Source organism: Chinchilla lanigera, unplaced genomic scaffold (genome assembly GCF_000276665.1).
Source record: "Chinchilla lanigera isolate Chin_1 unplaced genomic scaffold, ChiLan1.0 scaffold00020, whole genome shotgun sequence".
NCBI lineage: Eukaryota > Metazoa > Chordata > Mammalia > Rodentia > Chinchillidae > Chinchilla > Chinchilla lanigera.
Window position 1 is genome coordinate 16,614,464 of NW_004955421.1, and position 21,999 is coordinate 16,636,462.

General features: G+C 43.3%; 1 protein-coding gene across 6 annotated transcripts in view; it reads left to right on the plus strand.

Annotated features, from left to right (window-relative positions):
- The window catches only part of Foxp1 (forkhead box P1), a 480,479-nt gene that overhangs the window by 19,019 nt on the left and 439,461 nt on the right, over nt 1-21,999 (plus strand). The window contains exon 2 of one of the 6 annotated variants that reach the window (XM_005383776.2): nt 18,442-18,493. The exons of the other annotated variants lie outside the window; for them this stretch is intronic. The gene's annotated coding sequence lies outside the window, so the exon portion shown is untranslated. The remainder of the gene's footprint in view (nt 1-18,441; nt 18,494-21,999) is intronic. 6 annotated transcript variants of the gene reach the window in all.

Below are 21,999 nucleotides of genomic sequence, written 5' to 3' on the forward strand. Positions count from 1 at the left end.
TTCCCTTTGGGCTTTAAATTTCATGATAATACTGACACGGAAGTTTTTAAAACTACACACCGCTTGGTACAGAGAAACTTTAAATAAATGTTGAATCAGTGTTATGTATGAGCAAATAATAATGACAGCAATGACGATGACAATGTCAATGATGGCTGGCTGTGAATGTATGGGGAGGAGGGATGCTGGGGATTGAACTCAGGGCCTTGTGCATGCTAGACAAGCGCTCTGGCCAGCCCACACTGCTGTATATTTAATGTTTGAATGTAATAGGTTCTTTGTGAACTGCTGTATGGGGATTCTTACACAGTTCTATAGGTGGTCACTCTCAGTGCTCCTGTTTGAGAAGCTTAGGAAGGGCCAGAATCATGCTCACCGGGCTGTAAGTGCCTTCTAGACCAAGTCTGCCTGCTTCTGAAGCTTATGCCATCCAGCACTACAAGATCTCCCAGTGAAACTCTTCCTCAGCTGTTGATTTAGCAGCACTTCTGTCTGCACTACTGAGAGGTGTTTTCTAAGGGAAACTCACCAGGATGTGAGAAATCATTTAAAGAAAGAGGAATTACTTATAAATAATGATAGTAGTAGGAACAGTCATTCCCTTTCTTGTGTATTAGGTATTCTGCTAAGCTTATATATGTGTTAACATTCATTTTATCTTTCTATCAACTCTACAAAGTAGACAGTTTCTTTATTACTGTTTTACGACAAAGAACTGAGACCGAGGGAGGTTAAAGAGAAGTGAACTAACCTTAGGTCACACAACTAGACTGTGGAAGAAAATAAGTTAGTAAATAATTTCTGAGATTCTTTCTGAGAAATACTAGAAGGTAGGGCCCCAAAATACCCTTCTTCGCATCTTAGGGGTATTTCATTTTTAAGGAAATCTGTAGTATTTTGGAATAGGAAGGCAGTCGGAAATAGCGACTGCCAGGCCTGGGAGCTTAGACTTCTCCCTTGACCCCGACACAAGGCCAGTTCTGTGCTGCAGACAAGGAGCTGCCTAGATCTTACTGCCGAAGACCGCCGAACTTGTGGGGCTGTGGATAAACTGCTACATATCATCCATGTGCCGAATTCACATGAGGAACTGATATTTGAGAAAGTTCCAGTGAAAAATTTGGCTTTCTGTAGATGTTGGGCTGCAGCTTTCATGGTTGTTAGCTCTCTGGCTTTCGGTTTTGGCTTTTGCTTCTTTTTCCCCCTCATTACATTCAGCAAGAGAATAGATACTCTAATATCATAATCAAAGCCTGGTTAAGATTTCATAATTACCAGCCGGTAATTAATCTGAATTTCAGTGTGTGCTAAATCACTTAGTAGATGTTATTTTCTTCTCCGTATTCCCATTTGAATCCCAGGAATGACTCAAAAGAAATTTGCTTCTTTCCTCAATTAAAATGGAAACAGTCTTGCAGTTGTTTCTTTGAGGAAGGCTGGCTTTACAAGAAGGTGACTTAGAAGGGCTTGGCTTTCTGGGAAAGAGATTAAACTATAGAATGGTCCTAATGTGTGTTTTAAAAATGCTGACATATTTTGTTGATGCTGGCTATTTTATTTGATTGCTCTCTGTTCCGAAGTCGTCTCCTCCTTTTTCCTTCTTTGAAATCTGTTGGTTACTATGGAAACAGTGTTGTTTTGGGTTTGGGTGGAGCAGTATCTACAAATGCAGTATAAAGTCATTTATAAAATGGGTTAATATTTATTCTGGCTGGGCATATATGGAACTTGATGTAATGATAATCATGATCACACATGCAGAATAAATTTGCACTTTTATTGTTATTTTTTTAGTCTGTCTAAATGTGTGCAGCTTTACTTGGATCGCATTGTCATTTCCTCTCTGATTTGGATATTGCCATTTAAAAGCCAACACCCAGCACTGGTGGAATGGCTCCGAGTCACAGGACTCCACAGGCCTTGGGACCTGATTGTCATTCAGGAGGGGGAGTCCTGGGATACCTTGCTGTGTCCCACTGGAGTCCCAGCTGGCCAGCCTGGTCCTGATCCTTTTTGTCTTTCAAATCTTCACTAATGTAGACTTGTCTGGTGCCTCCCTGTCCCCATTTATGCTTGTGTCAGCAGTGAAGTGTTGTCATTAAAAACCTCACATGATTCAGGGAGGATTAATGGGAATGTGGTGAAAGATTAAGGGCCAGTGACTTGTCCAGGCCCCAGATGGAGGACAAGTGGAGGGTAGGGATTTGGGAAAGGTTCCAGAGAAGATGCATGGAAATGATGAGATGGATCTTTGTAGAAATGTTAAAGGAAGGGGAGCTGTGGGACATACACGGAGCAGCGCAGGTGTGTGCACGAGTGGGGGAGTTTCACCACCAAGTGTGCATGGCAGAAGTGATTGGAAGGAGGGGGCAGTTCCCCCTGGGTCCTCTGAAAGACCCATGATGAGGAGAACAGTAACAGGTAGAGGAGCACAGGCCACTGGCTCCCGTGAGATCATGGCAGGAGTCTTACAAACACGGCCAGTGTCTGCAAGAGGACAGTGACCAGCAAAGAGAAATGGGGGCCCCTTCTCTCTTATCCTGTCAGTTGAGTATTGACAACACAAGCATTTGGTGGCTAGTTTGCAAATGTTTTTGAAGTCAAGCAATGAGTTAACAATATCATGGAAACTTCTTACAGACTCTTGAGTTTATATTATCTTGTTGAGATTGAACTTTAGAAATTCATTGCTTAAGTATTTAGCTCTCTAAAAATGAATACAGAAATATGAAAAAGTTTCTCCTCTTAGGATCAAAGACCCCAGCTCACAGTGACTGTTGGTGTCCTGATGTAACATGTGGCAATGCTGTGTCTCCCTTTGGTGCCTCAGATAATGTTGGATCTGTTTTTCAAAGTCCACCCAACTTGAGAGAGTCTGAATAGCTCATGAATAGACTTGGAACGTATCAGAGTTGAAGGAACCTTCAAGAGAGTAAGATCAGTGTTTCTCCAAGAGGGTATCCTGTACCCTAGGACTCAATCAAGTGCTGATGGAGAGGTCCAGCTGTCTTTATGGCAACTACTCTCCCAGTATGAGAATTACTGGTCTCTACCATCTCTCCTTTATTAGAGCATTAGTATGTTCATACAAACTTTTGGGTCAGTTAGTAAGCTGTGTCATTGTTGTCAGGAGGACCGCTTATCCTGGCAGAGAAAAAAGACAGCTTTTCAGCCACAAGTCACCCTGTCTTCTAAAGATATTTCTTCCTTTACTGGAAGAGCGGCAATAACATTGCTCAGGATTTAACCTTGAACAAGACTGAGGGGGAAAAGACCTTTAATAAGGGGCCAGTGTCTCTCAGGATAATATATTAAAATCGTTTTAATTAGTGATTGCATTTTGGGGGGCTCTGTCCGTCTGTTCACCCACTTACCTACCCATGCGTCCTTTGATCCATCCACCCAGCAGTTCTTTGATGTCCCACTTTCTTTCAGAGCAGAAGGAAGAGAGTCATTGCCATCCTTTAAACAATACTGGTATCGTATTTTTTTCTTTTCCTTAAACTCACACTGGCTGGGGTGCCCAACGCCCGTGAACCCAGTCACTTCCTTAACATTGTTCTCTTTTGTGCTTTTGGCCTTGGACTTTTCTAGCTCTCCAGTGCATTAAATTCTGCCGCAGTAACTTAACGTTCATTAAATTGTGAAGACAAACAAAGTGTGTCCAAGGATAAGTGTCACTTGAGAAGCACAGATGTCACCGCTCCTTCCATTGTGTATATGTTGGAGTTGGTACCTGTGTCTCCTGTGGAGCTGTGTGGTGAGGGAAGGTCAGACACAACCCCGTCCTGGCCTTGCAGATGGTCGGCTGTACCTTCTTACCTTCTCCTGGGAGACTCCGGGGTGAGGCTCCGTACCCGCTCTTAGGCTGACCCAGCATTGCACTCCACCTCCACTGTGTTCTATTGTTTTCTGCACCCACCACCCAAGCTATTTTCTCAATGGGAGAGGAAAGAAAAAAAAAAAACCTCCCTCTGAAAACAATCCAATCCGATCAGATTCGCATTGCATAATAAGTGCTTGTTTGGACATTGCTTGGACTGTCATTTTAGCAAGAATCTTCTGTTTGATTAAATAGCTTCTCTGTTATGTATTGAACAAAATGAAATGTATGTCATAACAGATATAACTAGATGATGACAACTTTTCTTGACTGTGAATTTCATTAAAGATATACATTTGTGTTGTATCCCTTTGAATGACAGAAGTTGACAAATAGCTGGGGAAAGTTGTTTTCTCGAGAAAAGTTAGCAGCTCTCCTCGGTTCAGATTTTCCACAGCCCAAAACAAAAAGAAGGGCAGGCCAGAAAAGTAGGAGAGTCTGGGGGCCCGGGGGACCAAGTGGGGGTCTTCTGGGTGGGAGAAGCAAAGTCATCACCCTGGGAAGGTCTGGGGCCGAGGGAGCGTGAGCTGGCATCTGTTTTCGACAGGTGACTGTGCAAACTTGTTCGTAGTTGTCAGCTTTATAAATGTTTGGTTTTACTGCCGAGCATGTTGCTTCGATGGGTGGAAGGAAGGGTTTGTTTTTTGTCTTCGTTCACCCTTTGAGCACCACAGTGGAACCAGGTGCAGCCCTGCCCTCCCAGAGCTCAGTGTGAGTCAGTGGTAGGCCTGACACCTGATGTGATCCAACACAGAGGCTCCTGGGACCTGCACCGGGGAGTGTAGCTTCATCTTCAGACAGCAGCCTCTGGCGTTCGTCTGCATGGTCGAATCACTCAGGAGCTGCCACATGGCGAGGAAGACTTGTTCAGTGCCCGGGCCCTGTGTTCTCATCAGCATGCATTTCGTATAGCACTGTTATAGAAAGGATGATGACAGTTCCAGCCATGCCCTCTGCTAGGTACTTACCTGTAATAGCTCAGTGGCTCCCCACATGCAACGCAAAGCCGTATGAGCACTGTTACCCATTGTACAGGTGAGGAAATTAAAGTTTATGTGTAAAATGACTCCTCAGAGATTATGTAAGAGCCGGGCAGATGGAGACAGGGCTGCAGGGAGTCAGTTGCTTCATGAGTCCTCTACTGGGCATGAGGCACAGTCAGGGCTTGGGGCTTCTCCAAGGAGTGACTGCAGAACAGAGGTAAGAGAGGCCAGTGCACGCCCCCGCCCCCCGGGGGCTGTGGGAAGCCCAGAATTGAAGCTGATTCCTGGCATTGCCCGTGGAGCAGAGCTGTTTTGGAAGAACCAGGTGTGGAGGGCGTGGCATTGTTCGGCTTCTTGATTTCCCAGCTCCCAGGAGTCCAAGCCACTCCGGCTTTAGCCAGTTCCCCAAAGAGGCCGGGCATGGAATAGTAGTACCGTGGCCTCCAGTTCACCTTCACCCGTCTCAGGGGAGCATCCTGACTGCGAGGAACCTGTTCGGGGGGGCGTTTGGGGCTCCCCTTTTGGAAGCTGCTGACCTTTGGCACTTAGCCCTGAGCCCCACCCTCAGGTGAGCGGGGCATCCCTGGGGATGCTGCTCACCCGAACTCAGCTTGGAGACCCTTGAGCAGTCATCTTGATTTCTTACACAAGGTGCCCTATCTACAGATTGGTGAACTGAGCACTCCAGCGTTGCAAAAATAGGTGCTTGATGCCACCTCTGAATCTGGTGAGCCCGAAATCCCCCTCACCAGCTCTGTCCTGCTGGCCGGCAGCAGTGCTTTCATTTTTATGAAGCTCATGCCCCTGGAGGGCCTGTTCTATGTTCTAAGTGCAGACACCACAGCCCCGTGAGTGAGGGTCATTAGGCCCAATGCTCTGCGGGAAGGAACCCAGCCCAGAGGAGCTCAGTGTCACCATTCGTGTCCCGCGTGGATCCCGAGCGTAACCTGTGTCCCCAGGCCAGCTGTTCCTGAGCTGGGTGCTGGAATGCCTGAATCGAGGTCCCCGCTTTGGGGTGGGTGCACTGTCTTCTCACAGGCTGCCTGCCTTACTGAGTGCTGAAGGCCAAGAGTAGCTGAGTCACTGAGGGAGGAGAGGTAGCTGGGGGTTAATGGGATGCTGGACTTCAAGGCAAGTATCTTCGATTTATTTGGGGGCCAGTGGGTGGGCTTATAAATGGCACCGGGAGGTGGTAGAGCATGGGAGCTGGAGAGGAGGCGTAGGGTGACCAGATGGCTGAACTCAAGTCAGTGGTATATATATGGGGTCTTTAATGTGGACCAGACGAAGCTGCATCACTTTCAGATAAAACACACATTGGAGGTGGTATTGGTTTGACTTTTCCTTCACCGAATGACTGTGGAATACGACGGAACTAAATGGAATTTATTCTGAGGGAAGTCCAGATTTCTAAGGCAGCTGAAATGATTTCCCTCTCTCTCACATCTTAGCTGATTTTAAAATCCCATGGAGGATTTGGCTGCAGACACTTGGTGAGATTTCAACTTTGCACGAACGGGTTCTCAGGGATTATATTCTGTTTTAGAAAGTCAAGTGGTGAGTGCAGCCTTCGAGCAGCAGCATTTTCCTATGTAGCCAGCCTGTCGAGAAAATGTGACCTTGGGAGGCTGCGCGCACCTCAGGAAAAGCCCAGAGCACTCCGGAAGGCAGGTGGAAGGTGTTGTTTGAAGTGAACCATATTTTATTTTTCTCAAGACATTCTTGAGCTGATTCTGTGACATGAACATCTAAACAGAGTAACCAGATGCCAACCGCTCGACTGAAATAGGTTTATACATTCTTTTCCTATCCGCCCTTTCAAACAGAATGGTAAATAGTTCGTTTCCAGGCAAATAACATTCCCATTTTTTTGTCCTGATGAGTCTTATTTTCACGAGCAAGTTGCTTTATCCAGTAGTGCATTAGCGAAGTGTTCCTGATTTTATGCAGTGAGTGCTGACATACAGTACTGTGGGGCCTCTGCCTTGATTTCCCGTCCTTCCCGGCGAGCTGTCAAAGCAGACACTTGGCTCCAGGCGCAGAGTCCAGGTGTACAGCGTGGCATTCAGGTGGTCTTGGTGCCCCTCTACAGCTGAAAGGAGGGCTGGCTACTTTGAGGAGGGATAGAAGCTCAGTTGCAGCCACTCTGCGGTGTAGCATGGAGGGATCACTATGACATGGTGATGCCAGGGTCCTGTGGTCAGTATCTATAAATGTGGTGTCAGAGCCCTGCATTTCCTACCCTGCCTCTGCTGTGTATGCCGCACGAGCCCTGGTTCCCGTGTAACTCCTCGGCCTGTGCTTTTAGATGTGATGTTAGTCTGACTTTTTACGTGGAATGAGAATAAGATCCATCAGCCCACTTTATTCTAATATGAAACAAAAGCCATTGTGACTGAAATAGAGAGTTCTGGATGACTCACACCGCCATAAAATATGCTTTGTACACGGAGTTCCAAAGAGATTTATAACTTTTAGGCACCATTTTAGTATAGCTAGTACTGATTAAACTCAGTTCAAGATAAAAGTAACCTACCCGCTTCCCCCCAGAAGAGAACAGCTTCCAAGCGTTTAGGTTCAAAGTCCAAGCTCCTGGATGAAGCTATTTTGTTTGTCTTTGTTGTAGTCATAACAGCAGCTCACCCCCCTCCACAGCCCCGTCCAGGCTACGCCCCACGGAGAAGGGCACCGCCATCAGGGGACTGTTTGAAGGGAATTTGATTTAATTCTCCATATCATTCTTTTAACTAGAGACGGTGTAAAATCAAATTTGGCTCAGCTTACATGGGTGTCATTTAGAATGATGGATTTTCCCAAGTACAGAGGAGTGTACAGTGTAAAACTTTTATTTTCTCCATCTTTATTTTAGGTTAAATATGTCCATTGAAATGACTGCATTGTTGACCGTATATATTTTAGCCAGACTAGCTTTGCCCCCTGCTGTGGTAGAGACTTCCAAAAATGAATGAAACTTCAACTTTTAAAGTATTATTTGTGACCTTAAAACCCTCAGTTCTCGATACTCTAGCTAAATGGCTCGCTAGTATCAAGAAGATTGGACTTGATTTATTATTTTAGGATCCAAGAGCGTGTTACCTTGCTGCTTAAGTTTTTTGGCCAAGAAAGCTGTGACAAATGGGGCTAATCAGCTTTTGTTTCTTATGAAATCGAAATCAGTGTAATGCACTGATCACTTATGTCATTCCTCTGAAATCATGTGTGGTCTTTACGTATATGTTTTGCCTTTCTTAAAAACACTGAAAAGCAAATGTTTCATTTTAGTAGTACTTGAATTTGAGGCTAAAATAATTTCATTTTGAATGGAATATTTACTTGCAATGCCGAGATTTAAAAATAAAATCTGTGTTACAAGGAGGATACAAGATGAGGAGTAAGATTGCCTTTTGACACTGTGTGTGTGACAATTACACAAATCTTTATTAGCTAGCAGTAGAGAAAAATCTGTATGTGATGAATGATGAGAGAGATCTATCTGCTCATCGTTCCCTGTAGAGAATTTTTACACTTTGTTCAGTATTTAAATACTTTTTAACTGCTAGGTGTCCATCTGTATACCCGTTTTGGGTCTCTAAACTAGTACATGAGGTATGACCTTGTTACTCGCTTTGTTTATACATCTGTCAGGACAATATGTTATCTTTCCTTAAAAATGCAAATGTGCTTCTTGCAATGCAGAGCTCTTTAGTCAGTAAATAAATTGAGGTAAAGACTGTACCTAATACCCATTTAATTTAAATTCATTTTATAAGCATAAAGACGCCTTTTAAGAGAAGCTCTAATTCCTACTAGCACCTTGATTTGTGGTTGCCATGGAGAATCAAATCTGTCATTTGACAAGAAAAGTCACCCATTTATGACAGCACTTTATCTTGTCTCTCCAGGGGAAGAAAATGTCAAAAGTGAGAGCAGAAAAAAATAAAGCCTTGAAACACCAGAATTTCTTGATTTCATTTTTATTATTCAGCTATCATATCCTTTCTGATAATAGCAACTTGGTGAAAATAAATAATGTTCCTACAGTAAAATCAAATATTTCCTATTGGAATGGACAAGGTTCTTTGTGACTGTCACTGCTGTGAAGTCTGGCAAGAAATAGTGTTATTAGATAAACCTACGGTGCCCAAATCCCATTTTCTTTTCATTATAGTGTCAAAATAATTATACCTGTGTAATTTGGGTAAGAAATTGCAGAATAAGTAAAATGGTCCATTGCAAGAGATTGCTTTACGCTTGTGTTCCTTTCTGGGTGGGGTTTCTACGAGCTAAAGAAATAAATGCTGGGGAAAGTATTTTCATTTGAATAAAGATGTAGAATAGGTATTCCATATTATTTGCTAAATGGGTAGGTAAATGCTATATTCTGTTACTTTCCCCACGTACCTATTTTGCAAATCAGAATAAAAAGGCAGACTATTCCACCTTGTCATGAACTGTGATATTACTGTTTTACAAATATTTTAAAGAATACTCCATTTGATCTGTTGTTTGTTTCAGCTTTTGAAAATGGGGCTTGCACCCTGAGAGACTGAAAATATTTCAAATTCTGATCCAGGGTGATTCTTGCTTGCTTGACCTGTATCTGTGTAATGTGCGTGTGAGCACAGTGTGTGAGCGCACGTGTACCTTGGGAGGATGTCTGTCTGCCTGCTTGCTTTCTTCGTGGTTAAACTCTTTTTTTTTTTTTTTTTGAGATTTGCATTGCATTAAACAAAAAATGTTGGCATTCCGCTCAGATAAGCACATGAAAATAATCTGAGCTACATCTTTCTCAAGGGGCAGTGTTTTTGAGTGTTGGAGTGTTATATACCATGATGGGGTTCAGAAGGGAAGTAATCTTGTATCAATGAGATAGCGTGGTAGTAGCAAGCCCTTTAGTAAAGATTTCGTGTAAATATCTGGCCAGCAGGGGAGCAGGTTGCTGGAACTGTTGTGCCTCTCTGAGATTACAAAAATGGAGAGAAAAGCAAGAGCTGAACTCTCATTTTCCTGAAATTGGTGCATAGCATTGGAGTCGTAGCTGGTACTGGTTGGGATGTGCTGCCAGGAGCCCTGTGACATGGCTTCCCTTTCCTGAGCCCGTGGCGGGCTGGGAAGCAGGGTGCTTGCTGAAAAGAGGGAAGTAGGGAGGAGTGGGTAAGATGTGGCGGCAAGCAAACCTACCAGCAAACATCACCACAACACATTTCCCAGGTGTATCTTTCCGTCGGTTTGACCAAGCATGTCAGACAAACTCAGTGGTTGAGCCATTTTCCCTACTATTTGTGTGCCCGGGAGAGCTTGATTACTGAAATGTAGACACAGTGCACTACAATATGCTCTGAAGAGACGCGCATGAAACGGGAGTCGACGAAAGCCCTGTGATTCTGAAGTAGTGCTCCCTTGTTATTCAACGCTCCCAGCTCGGGTCTTCCAGTCTGATAAAGTTGTTGCTTTCATTTCGTGGGGGAGGAGATGGAGATATGAATCATTCCCCTCAACAGGACCTAGATCTCTGCTGTGGTTTCTGAGGATGTTTGATGTATGTACCCAGCAGTCATGGAGAACATGTTTGATTTTTGGTGAAAAGAGAGCCACAGTAATTGGTAATAAAGTTAAAATGGAACAAAATTGTAAATTAGAGATGTTCTAAAATTGTATGTGTGCAGCACTTGAATGGAATGTGGACATATATTAGGTTGGTGGTTTTTGACTTATTTTATTGGGTTTAAACATTTTAAAATTGTAGTTTTATAGTACAGTAGGCAATAGTATAGATGATATAACTTTCCCTCTGATTTCTATGGATTTCTGGATGTCGTTTTTCCCCTTCCTTCCCTCCCCTTCCTGTCCCCTCCTCCTTCCTTTCTTTCTTTCTCTTTCTTTGTTTCTTTGTTTCTTTGTTTCTTTGTTTCTTTGTTTCTTTGTTTCTTTGTTTCTTTCTTTCTTTCTTTCTTTCTTTCTTTCTTTCTTTCTTTTGTTCTCTCTTCCTCCCCTTCTATTTCTTTCTCTTTCTTTCTTTCTTTCTTTTTCTTTCTTTCTTTCTTTCTTTCTTTCTTTCTTTCTTTCTTTCTTTCTTTCTTTCTTTCTTTCTTTCTTCCTGCCTTCCTTCCTTCCTTCCTTCCTTTCCTTTTCTCTCTTTCTTTCTCTTTTTCCCTTTTTCTTTCTTTCTTTTCTTTCTTTTTTTCTTTCTCTTTCCTGTTTCTTGGTGAGGATTAGCAAAGACATTTAAGAGCGTGGCAGAGCTGTGTGAATGAGTAAACTACTTCCAGTGGCCCAGCATTCTGTCCTCACTGTCCAGTGCCCATCTTCCTGTTCCAGCCTGAGAGCCCAGGTCTGCATGTTCCACTTTCTGTGGGGGTAAATGACACATCTCTGAGATAAGTTGCCAGAACAATCTTTCTCATATGGAGCATTTTCTTGAGCAAAACCTGTACTCTTTTTTTTTTTAGTTATAAATAAAGTGACCAATATTAGTTGACATAGATTTATCACACACACAAAAGAAAAGACTCTTTTGTATTCTGTGTGTTGATTTGAGAGTAGGATTACACTGTTGTTAATAAGAAAACTCTCTAGCATGCTTAGCACTTGCTATATTTCGGTCACTTTGTAATTTTAGGTATCTCATACCACCTCTGTGAATAGGAACTGCACCTGTCCCCATCTTCCAAGAAACAAAGACATTGTCCTGAGTCCAAAAGCAGAAGTTGGGATTTGAACAACCTCCTTCCATAGCTTCTAGGGGTGAGTGGAAGGTTAGGGAGAACATTGAACTTTAATTTTGGTCGATAGTCTGATGTTCCTAACTCATAAAATAGTTGCTCAGTACACTGGGAGCCAACTCTGACATGTTGAAATATTAGAGATTTAGCAAAAAAACCCAGCACCTTCCATTAAATGTAGTGTCTGCGCTTCTGCAATAGTGAAAGCAACAGAAAACCTTATTTACATTTCAGAAATAGTTTCCTCAAATTTCCTGTTTTGCCAGACTTTCGCAAAGTGTGTCTCCTTCTTTCTCTTTTTCTGTTGTGCCTCTGCCCACACGCTTTGATATAAAGTGAGCCCGGCCTGGTTGTGGATTTGGTATTGCAGGGTGCGTATGTCTTTGCTAGGGAAGGGCCGTTGCTCCCTCCCCCAAACGCTTTAATAATCAAAGCAAGAATAACTGTTGCTCTTTGCACAACTGCTTTCCTTCAGCTTGGCAGGACTCTTTGGCTGTGCTGTTTGGAAGCCTTTCGTCTGTCCAAGTTACTTTACCTGAAGGCTTGCTTCATTGTGTTATTAATGTAGTCAAATTATAGTCATGTTTTAATCACTTAATTGAATGAAAAAGAACACTTTGAACTGAAAAGTAAAATGGTGGCGTGCATTAAACCGTTCTCACATATGCCTGCAGATCTGCAGTGGCTGATACAGAAAGTGTCAGCTTGCAAGTTGCCCCTGCCTCATGCCCACCTGAAACTATTTTTTAATAACACTTTCCTTTCTTTTTTTTGTTGGTTACTTGCATCAGGGAAATTGAAACTGTTGGAAGTACAGTCCTTTAAAATATTTTGACTTTTCATATTGACAGAAAACTTTTGGGCTGCTGCTCCAGAATTGAAACTTGGACCTTTAAAAGAATGAAATGAGAGAGGTCCCCAGAAGCAAACACATCCTGTTTCTCTCTCACTTTGAATTATTTCAGCCTGTGAAATACCGTCCCATCTAACATTTAAGAGTTTTCATCATTCACTTTATCCAGATTTTATCAAAAGCAGTGTTGTCCTAAATATTTAAGTGACTTATTTGGGATTCCTTTGAGAGCTAGTTTTCAAGTTTTCTTTAATTAAAAGGGAAGGGTGTTTAATGACCAAAAGCTAACCTGTAACAGATTATTTATTGCTGCTTGTTAAATTAGTTGCTTTGGTCCCAGACAAAGTAAGTAACAGATTGAGGGAGTGCGCTTTCCTTCTTTAGCAGGTCCAGGTTTGCTTGAAAAGGTCTGTACATGAGGATGCGCTCTCGGATGTGTGCCTTCTTTTTCAGACGGTAGGCGGGGCGCGGGGAATGTGTGCTTGGGCAGACATTTCCACGTCTGCTTGTCATTTTCTGTGAAGAGCTTAGCACTGAAAGCATGTGTTACTGAGAATGCACACATTTCCTCTTAAAAAACTGAGTATTTGTAAAGAGATGTATGTTCTTTATAAGAAGCCCAGAACCACTCCCTGCCCCATTCCCTTTGGGAAGCATGTACAGAACTATGACATGCTTTTGGAAGTGTTTGAAAATTATACAGTTATGATGTGTTGATCAGTTTTACAGTACTTTGAAACCAGCCTGTGAATACCGCACAGAGCAGATATCCACTGAAGGTGCTCTCTGACTCGTAAATTGTTGCAGACTCCAGGGCTCTGAGTGCTGCTGATTCTGTGTCAGTGAGTCCAAGATGGGCCCCAGAAATTTGTTTTTCTAACAAACCTTTCTGATGGGTCTGTTAGGCATCTTATAGACCTTTATTTATATGCTAGATGGTAGGGATCATCCTTAATTATGCCACTGTCAAAAGCAGTGTCAAAACCTTCTAGAGCAGCATCCTTCATGCCTTGGTGAGCATGGGGATTGCAGTTGTGGTCTCTCATTCAGGAGATTCAGGATCAGGCAGGCTGCCTGTCTGCCTGTCTGACTGTCTACCTACCTGCCTGCCTGTCTCTCTCGTCCCCCACTCAACTGGAGATGGAACCCAGGACCTTCACGGTAAGCTATATCCCCAGCCCTTTTTAAAAGAATTATTTTGAGGCAAGGTCTTGCTAAGTTGTCCACACTGTGCTTGTATGTGGATCCTCCTGGTTCAGTGGCCCAGACTGCTAGGGTTACGGGCATGTGCTGCCACATCGGGCTCGGGTCCTACACAGAATGTTGTCCGTGCTGCTTGTTGAGACCATCCTTGGAACATCAGGGTTAAGTTGTTTATATTGCAGTCTTTGAAAAAAACATTATAAAGCAACTCTTTAGGTGCTTTTGTCTCTGTGGTTTTTTGATTGAACACCTGTGTCCCTCTCTGCCTCAGTGCCTGCTTCAGTGTGTCACTGTGTCTGTGAACGCTGAGGAACATTTTCGCAAAAAGGTGAAAGTGCCAGGGGTGCAGCTCATGTATGTGGAGGCACAAAGATTCCGAATTATCCCCAGTGTCCTTGGCTCTGACTGCCCTGTAGGAGTACAGCTCTCTCAGCTGGGCTCACGGGCCTTCCAGACACTTCGGAGGCATGTTCTCTTGCTCCTGCTTTGTAACAAAACAGAGTGTATGTCCTTGTGAACTCCAGATTGCTGGAAAGGGACATCTTGTAGAGGTAGTTGTAGCGAGGTAACGCTTACCCCGAGTCCAGCTCAGGATTTCCTGCTGCTGCATAAACATTTGTTTCATCAAGGGTTTCTTGGCTGGATAGCTAATTTGTTGGGAATACTCGAAGTCATGTCAGCTGTCTTTCAGAGGTTACAGAGTCTTCAAGCTGGACCTGTTCATTGTCTAAACACAAATGTCTGGGTCATAGCTGTTAGGATAAAGAGTCTTTCCTTAAAGATTATCTGTTTTCTTTTTTGGAAGGCAGAGACCAGTAAGATGTTGGTCTTGGAGCCTAGTGCACATTTGTGAGTTCCTTTTACACTTGGGCTCTTTGGCAGAGGAATGTAGCCAGTGGCCTAACTCTAACTGTAAATGTCACAAGGGAGAATAGGGTTCTAGATCTCCAAGGTGCTATTGATTATATCAGTGACTTTGGACAAGATCTCTAGATGTGTAGAGTAGGGGGTGGTTTCATTTTTTAAAAAAGAGTTTAAACTAAAATGAAATGGGTATCAATTCACCTTTGGGTGATCTAACGGTGTTTAATTTTTGAGACCTTGAGCTCCAGACGTTCTTTGCTCTCATGTTGAAATCCTCTTACAACCTGCCCTTTGATTGGGTGGATAGAGTTGCCTGGATCACACCGTGAATCTGCTTTGGCTATTAAGATAACCAAGGCAACTAGGTTTCAGAGTATCCATTGGCGTGTGTCATTCAGCTTGAAGAATGTATCTTGTAACTCATATTTGAAGCAATAAATCTCTTGCCTGATACACATTTTGAAATGGGGTTGGTAGGGGTGAGGTCTGGGGTAGGGACCCTGCTGTGGTCTTGGTGTCTCTATTTGACTGGCTTTGGCATTTATTATGAAGCCATCTGTATCCTTAGTCCCCTTCCTTAGGAAATTAGAGACAGGCAGAGTAGCAACATTCACTGATGTCCAACAGCACTGATTGTGATAAGATCATGCGATTTTGGTCCCAGAACTAACACGAGGTAACCTGTGTCCCAGGGAGCTCAAACTCATATTAGAAGGAGACACACGGGTAGTTGAAAAGAAGTAGGTGGATTGTTGGGGTCTGGAGCCAAGCACAGGCAGTGCTTGAAGGGAGCCACTGCCGCTGCACTCCAGCCACTTGTCGTCAGGATTCGAGGCCATATTGTTAGATTTTCTGATTTTCTAAAGATGCCAGAAAGCTGAGTGTGCGTCTGTAAGTACTAAGAGTGATGTTCAATTTGTTTTGAGGTTTGTTCATTTTACCCATTGGGAAAGGGAAAGGAAGGGAATGAGGCTGGTCTGTGGAATACGCTTCCATTTTCTGGGAATACCAGCTGATTTACTCGGCAATTGAAAAGCTATCTAACAGTCACATTTCACTGCAGTTGGCTTGGGAGAAAGGCAGGCATTCCTGCTTTGTGACCGTCAAAGAATGACAGGTCTTGACCAGAGCAGTGTCCACATTCAGAAATGTGTGCCTCGGCCCTCGAAGTTCAGCCCTGTCCGGTATGAAAATATAACAAGCGCCCCATTTGGGTCAGTAAGCCTGCATCTCATCGCTTATCCCAGGGAGAATAAAATTATGTCTAAAAGCTCACCTGGTATTGTGCCTGCTGTGAATTGTCCCTGTCTTGACTTGCTGGGTCCTTGAGTCTCCAATGTTACTGAAAATAAAGTGTCATTGCAAGCGAATCTAAACCATGCCTGCAAACATAGGTGCAGCAGAAGACCTACCTCTACATTTGTCCCCTTGGTGTGAGGGTTAACTTGAGCTTAAACTTCTGAGTATGTAGTCTTGAGCCTAATTTTGGTTTTCTGTGAGCTTTTCATGTTCCCTTTAGGGTTCCTTTTGATAACATTGTTTCCAAAGATGCAGCATCGCTGCTATTAGACGTGGACATCATTCACCTTTGGGGCTCCAGGGATGTTGGGGCATCACAGATAAAAACGTTGCAGTTGCGTGCATCTTTCAAACCTCCTGCCACAGAAAGGTGCCACAGAAAGGTGTTTGGCCGCCTGCATGAGGATGTCCACCCGACATAAATGAGACACGTGTAATTCTTTTTTTCTTGAATCACTGTGCCCTAGGAGGCTATTGTTTTACCTGTAGAGTTGCCAACCTAAAAGTAGCCTGGAGTTGCCATTTATATTTTTATTCATATTTTTATTTGGGGCTTTGACAGTTCTTTGGTGAGGAAACCCCATGCCCCCATTTGTTGATGACCAGATAATTTGATAGCTACTCCAATGAAACCCAGTTTGCCTTTCTTTGTGTTCCAGCATGCCGTAGTCAGTTTTTTTTGTTTTTAAAATATTAGGTGACCACTTGAGCTTTGGTCCTGGTGTTGACAGTATAGTCTGCTCCCGGAGCCCTTTCCCCATCACTCTGCCTTTCGCCATCTTACCAGACCCTTCCTAAACCCCTGGTGTTTTAATTTCTGTATTGTTCATCAGGTTACATTGTGTTTAATTGGCTGTGTATTGTGTCTTTTTGTTTCAATGAAAGGATTATTGGGGGTATTAAAAAAACTCCATTTAAATGAAGCTTCCTCATTTGAAACACATATAAAAATTCTTTGAGATGTCTTTTATTCTGGATCTCTTTATCTTCCTTCACAAGCTTTCTGCGAATAAGTAGTGCGTGTTGAGGTTTATCTTTGCTTTTATGTGCTCTAGCCACATGCTTAACATTGAGCACATTTGAGTTGCATTTCATTGGGCTTTCACAATCCTTTTATAAAGGGACTGATCTGTTAACATCACCCTCTTTAGATCTAGCAGACAGGATGTTCCTCCATACAAAGAAGTGCTCACAGCCTTTCTGGCCAGCCAGTAAGTGAATGATTTCAGGCCTGGTGGGCAATACTTGTGTCCATGCGTAACACAGCCTGACCACAGTAGTAGGCAGCTGCATGTAATTTTGAACTCCACTCATTGAACTGTAATAAAACAATATAAGCACTGCTTGGGGGGAAGATTGGATGCAGTTATCCTTACACAAGGCTCAGGCATATGAAAGCAGTGCTGGCTGACAAGAGGATTTTGAGATTTGATTTTGATTGAATTGCAGAATTGAACAGGCCAGGAATGTCAGTGGAAGGCTAAACGCCTGTAGTGCCATAAAGTTTTATTCATGTGAGGCTTTCCAATATCAAGTAGATGGATTATTGGAAAAGGTGTCAGGGGACGTGAAATGGAAGTGCCCCAAACATAAAACGTGGGCAGGAGGGAAAAATTACTTCTTGCTTAGTATATAATTAGGTCCTCAAAAAAATTCTATAAAATTGTTTATTCTTCTGTCAAATGAAAAAGAAAACGATCAACTCGTTCTATCACTTGGATAAGAGCAGTCGAATTTTGCAGTATTTAGACAGTAGTTTCTCTTATGCCGTTCTTTAGTTGTGTTTCAGGTTAGCATAGGGTGGTGGGCTTTCCTTAAAAGCGTGAAGCAGGACTACTCTTCTGCTATAGATGCTGAGAACCACTGAACTGTAGAAACGAGAAGCCACGTGTCACATACCATGACACATTAGGCTATTTCATAGCTCAGTGTGGGATCATACATGAATTTGCATGGGACAGCTGCCATCAAAATGCATGTGACACGAGAGGCTGCCATTCACGGGCCACAAGCAGGTGAAGATCTGCAGAAGGTTGGGTCGGGAGGGCAGAGCTTATCATGTCGTCTCCTGGTTCTTCAGGAGCAGGGATTACATCCCGATCATTAGGGGAACACATCAAACACTTGCTAGCTTGAAGGAAGAAACACCTGTAATTTTTCAGTTTTGACTCTTACTTGTTTAGTATTTCAAATCCAAGTGGCTTCAGTTAAAGAATCAAATCAGGAACATACACACTTTGACTCTAGTATGCAGGTGTGTTTTTTTGTGTGTTCTCCCTAGCCCTTGTTCTAATGTATCCTGGATTTGGAAACATGCTTATTTGTAAATGAGGCTTTATGAGGTAAAAGTGGGCAACTTAAAAGAAGAGTTCAAAGGCAAAGGGCTGTTTTTTTTTTTTTGTTTTGTTTTTAAGCCCCTTTCCTTTTACTGCTCAGTTTGTAGACAAGTTGGGAAAGAAATGCTGTGCCCGATTACTGAAGTTTCCACTGTGAGATTTTTAAGACTTTTATGTGCCTCAAATTCCATAGGTCTATGGTAGGGTATGTTTACTTCTACTTTATTACTGTTTAGTTTTTCTAAAAATAAGCTCTATGAATATTTATCTAATCAAACACTGATTCATTTACACACAGAGCTTGAAAAGAAAAAGAAGTCCTCGAGCCCAGTGGTCAGATCCCATGATCAGTAAGTGATCCCTTTCAATTTTGCATCGTGTCCTGTTCTCCCAGAGGGTTTATGCAGGTAAAAAATAATGTCTGGGAATGGGCTTTTCTGCTGTTTGTGGGATGAATTCTCATTTGTGTGGGAGAGGATGGGAAAACATTGCTGGAGGTTGATGAAAAAAATGCTTGCAAAGTGGCGAAGAACTGCCTTTGAGCTTGGTAAGATTCTAGGAAATTGTTCCTTGCCTAGCTGCCCCAAGCCGTGAAATTCTGGTCTTTGGAGGAGAAATGCGTTACACTGTTACCCATCAGTTCACATTTTGGACGCCCGTGTAAGACATTGCCACACACACAAGTACATGAAAATAACATCTCATTTCACAATCTCCCTTAAACACCGGAGTAAGATGAGGCAGGCAAGGAGCGTGGGGAGCAAAATTTAAGTAGGTATTTACGCTCACATGCTGCCCTAGAACTTGAACAGCCTTGAGAACTAGTGTGTCTTTAACTTTTGCACTCTAGTTGCCTTGCTTGCCTTCTCTTATTTGGACCTTATATTTTTGCAATATGAAAAAAAAAATCTATGGCAAAGTAAAGCACATTCATCTTTCTGTTTTTTCTATAACCTACCCTGTTTTTCATACCCAAGTTTAAAAATGAAGACGACTGTGATCATATAGTGTTGGATTATTGTTTCCAGGCAGCTTCCCCGAATTGGCAGGCATTCTGTTTCTGAACTAAAAAGCAATTTTGTATTAGGTCTGGTTATAACATGTATTTTGTTCTTTGATCCCACTGGAGCTAAGGTTTGGCGTTTTCTAACCAACTTTGCATGCCACGCACTTTATTAAGTTGTATACTTGCAAGTACTCTCTGTGAAAAAGGCATGTGCTGGCATTACCAGCTTGGAGTTTGCTGGGCAGGTTTCGAAGGATTAATACTTGGCAGTGGTTTGGGCCTGAAATTGTGGAAGTGGTAATTTAATGTTCAAAGCTGAGAAATTTGTACTGGGCATCCTAACTGTGGACAGTAATGCAATTGACAGGAAGGATTTTTGCTACTGATAGATAGTGCAACTCTATCTGTTAGTTAGGGTGTCTGGTGAAGGGCTCACCTTGAACTCCTCCCATTTCATCCTTGGAAAAACTCAGTTTGGTCCATTCCTTTATAACCCACTGGTTTACAATGAGGGAGTCGCTTCTTGGAGAAACTACATCATTTGCCCAAATTTATAGCTCAGAAAGAATCTCATTCAGCCATAGCTCTTAATACTGAGGCTCTTCAGTACTGTATAATGCTGATTAGGTCCCATGAATTGTCCAGGGACATTACCACAGCCTCAGCCCACCTTTTGGGAGAGGTGTGGGGATTTTCTTAAGTATCACTTAGATCGTAGAAGCCAGCAGCCTTCATGTGCGGAACCATGGCAGCAGTAAACTTGCCCATGCTAAGTTTTTTGCAGCCCTAATTCAGCAGGGTTTTGCAAATTTCTTTGTAGAAAATATTCAAAGAGGTGTGTGTAAGGGGAAGGGGAATCCTTGACTCTGGCCAGGGAATCAAGTTTTCTCGTAGACCAGGAGGTGCCTGGTAGTCACTGCAGTCATTGTCTTAGAAAGATCCTGTTCCTGCACTGGGGTTCCCTCCCCAAGGCTGGTGACATTCACGTTCCTCGGCAGAGAAGTGTTGTCTGGAGCCATCCACTCATGAAGGGTTCCATGAGGGTCTGGCACTGCCTGATGTGTGGTGTGTATGAATGAAGCCTCTTTCCTAAAAGCTGAAATCGGTTTGAGAAAACTGGAAGAATGAGTCATTTGAGACTCTGCTCTCAGAACATGTCTACACTTGTCTCTGGCGGATTCTGAGGCACTGAAATTTCTCTCAGATCTTGAGTAGGACGGAAAAAAGAGAAACGATCCTCCACCCCAAATCCTGGTGTGTGAGTATGCAAGTTTAATCGAATTTTATTAAAAAGAGTGCCTTGTGCCGGGAAGGCGCAGCTCATGTCTGTGGTCACATGCGCCTGAGCAGGTAGAGTGCACTGGGCATGGACCAGCTTTCTCCTAATAACTTGGTATCAGCACAGAGCCTCCTCAGACTCTTCGGGCCTGGTTCTCTCACTGCTGTGTGGTCACTGGATACAGGCCTTGATGACTTCACCTCTCCAGAGACAGAATGGAGGCAGGAGGTATTAGGTACTGCTGAGCCAGGCTGCTCCTGTTTCCTTCCCTTTGGGATGATTCCTTCTGGGTCTGAATTCTGGTACCTGATTGCCACTGGTCTTAGTCGGCTTTCCATTACTGTGACAAAATGCCTGAACTGAACAGCTGATGAGAACAGAATGTTTGTTTTCACTCTTGGTTTCAGAGATTTCACGTCATGCCTGCTCAGCCCTGTCACTGTGGGTGAGAGTCATGGCTGATGGAGGTCTGTTCACTTCAGGGCTGCTGGGAGGCATCTCTTCAGGGTCACACCCCAGTGACCTCACTTCCTCCCCCTGGGCCGCACCTCTTAAAGGTTCCATTACTTTCTGTTAGTTCCTCAAGAGAGCAGCCAAACCTTTACCTCATGGGCTTCTGGGGGATGCTGTGTATTCAGACTGCAGTACCAATCACTTCCCAGATCCACAGATAACTCCCACACTCTGGTTGTTCATCTTTTAAGTGGGAGTTGTTGTCTGAAAACTTACTGAGGTAGCCCCCAAATAACTCGCAACATTTAACGCAGAGGGCTTGGTCATATAGTACCTAAATACAATTAATCATTAGTGGTGTATGTGTAGACACAGGTGTAGACAGAAGTATTCAGACCACAAATATATTTAATTTACAGTGTTGTAAAGAACGTACTTGAGTACCCATTCACATTTCCTGAGATTTCCTTTGCAAACCCTGATGTGTCGGGCTCACTGTCAGATCAGAATACCTGGACTTCCAGCTCCACTCCCATGCAGGGCTCAAGGTGCTCGCTGGGGTAGGGCTTCTTGAAGCTGTCTAGGTAGGGACAAGTGTCACCACTCCCTAGTCCTGGTTCCCTGCCTGCTTCCTCCTTTAAGCAAGTGCCTGGTCTCTGGCCATTTTGCATTTGCAACCCTAGTGGGAAGTGTGTCCTGACACGTGTATACCAGCGTACACATCAGTGCGGACGCAGTCAGGATTCACAGTTGTTCCTGCTGAGGCGTGTGCAGCTGGATTTCTGGAAAGTGCCACATTTTTTTTAATCCCTTCAATGATTTAAACTTTCTGGAAGCTGTGCATCCCATCTAACAATGGGATCCATAGAAAAACACACTCATTGGAGAATTACGAGGCATATAATTTTGTCTTTAAATTCTTATGAGTGAATTGTAGGAACATGACTTCATAGGAACCTCTGAGACATTACAGTGTTTTAATAACACTTGCCTGCTACACGTAATGCTTCATTTTTACTTTTATTAATTTAATTTTTTTGGTGTGTGGCAGTAGGTGCCCCTCAGCCCTGTCTCCAGCTTCACCCTGCTGTTCCTTGGGGAAGCTGCCTGGCCCCTCC